The sequence below is a fragment of the Lactuca virosa genome, chromosome 5 (assembly GCF_052849685.1).
Source record: "Lactuca virosa cultivar CGN04683 chromosome 5, Lactuca_virosa_CGN04683_v6, whole genome shotgun sequence".
In the NCBI taxonomy this organism is placed as follows: domain Eukaryota; kingdom Viridiplantae; phylum Streptophyta; class Magnoliopsida; order Asterales; family Asteraceae; genus Lactuca; species Lactuca virosa.
The window spans coordinates 122,379,299-122,381,068 of record NC_136430.1 but is presented as its reverse complement, the minus strand read 5'-3'; positions in this window follow the sequence as shown (position 1 = coordinate 122,381,068).

The window sequence follows — 1,770 nt, the reverse complement described above, 5'->3', positions numbered from 1 at the left end:
GCACTGTTTATAGTGAATCGAGTGTATCAACCCATAAAAGATATTCGAACTATAAACACAAGCGGGACTTAAGATACTCTGATAAAGAGTTAATACTTTTAAATAATAAAATATTTAACCAAGTATACATACCTGCATTCATACTAAAATCAGTGTCACTAGGACAGAACAAAAGTATTACGATTGTTGGACAGCACAAGTAGACTTAGAGACATATGGTCAACCCTGGGAAGATGTACCCTGATCAACTACATTATCCGAGGAGTGATTAGCATGTACCTAACTATGGTTGTGAGGTTGCAACAAGTCTAAAAACTTACCAACACTACTACAACGAGAACAGTAGAACAGAACATTAAACTTAAAATACTATAGGAGTATTTTGTATTACAGTAATCACTTATCTAAGAATTAAAGGTCTTCATTAGTAAGTCAAAGGTTGCTTAGTGGATACATTACTGATATATTCGCCTAGGATGTCATAGCCTTAGAATCTGTAGATCTTTGCTTTACTTCCTGTTCTTGTTTGATTGTGGGCTTAAAGTTAGGATTCACTTATTCGAAGGGCTATCCTGTCTTGAGTACATACAGCTGGTATGCACTAAACAAGTATTGGAATAACTGATAAAGATCATCTTATAATTATCTAGTTAGCTAGTTTATTAATTATTTCTTTATCCCTTTTCTCGCGTAGATTAAATGGCTGGTTTCCACTTTCCCGGAGACCCGTACTTTCCCAACCACGGCAACGAGGGATGGCTGGAAGAAGAAGATAATCACCCAATCCCATTGGATGATCATGAAGCTGAAGGTTTTTCCGATGGTTCCGAATCGGAGCCAGAAGTCAACAACCAACCCCCAGCTGTTCTAAACTCAAACCCTCATCCAACATTTCAAGGACCCACACCTCTGTGGGCCACAAACTTGAATAGATGGAGTCAAGAACAAGGGCAACCAATGCCCTACGGTGGAGACAGAAGTTACTACAACCTCACGAAGGGAGGTTCGGCTGATAGGGTCCTACCTATCATGGTCCGAAGGATTTCTCGGAATGCCAAACAAGGTCGAGCAGCTATCGGCCGAGTCGTGGAAGTTGATGCCAACTCTGGTGTTAACACTGTCCACATTCACCAACTGGAGTCCGCTCAGGAAAGGGCTCAGGTCAGCAACACAATGCTTCAGAGAGAACTTGCTGAGACCCGAGCAGAAGTTAGGGAACTTCGAGGTCTGCAAGCACGATCAATACAGACGCTTAAGAGACATCGAGCGTCTTCTATCAGATTCGAGGACTCACTCTAGCATTTCTTATCGTCGTTAGAGTCGTACCGACTCCTCTTTTGGATATAATCTAGTTATGTAAAAACTTTAGGCTAATTTCCTATCCTTATAAATCTTAGACCTGTTAGGTCTTGATTAGGTCCTAGTTCTGTCAAAATTTTCCATCTTGGTTGATGTAAGACCTACTTCTAGGTCATTTTTCCCGAACTCATTACATCTGTAATTCCAGTATCTTTGACAGATAACTCATCTAAAGGAAATTATTATCCAAATGCTTTCATCTTCATTCAAGTATTCATTCATTTTATGCTGTTGGGCTATGGAGAGTTAGTCCATGGGGCATTCTCATCAATTCATCTTATCAAATTCTTATCAATATTTATATCTTTCTAAACTTTCAGTTAAAAGATGCCTCCACGCAAATCTCCAAGAAACAATCCTCCACCACCACCTCCTCAATTTGATACAGCAGCCCTCAATGCTACTGTAGCT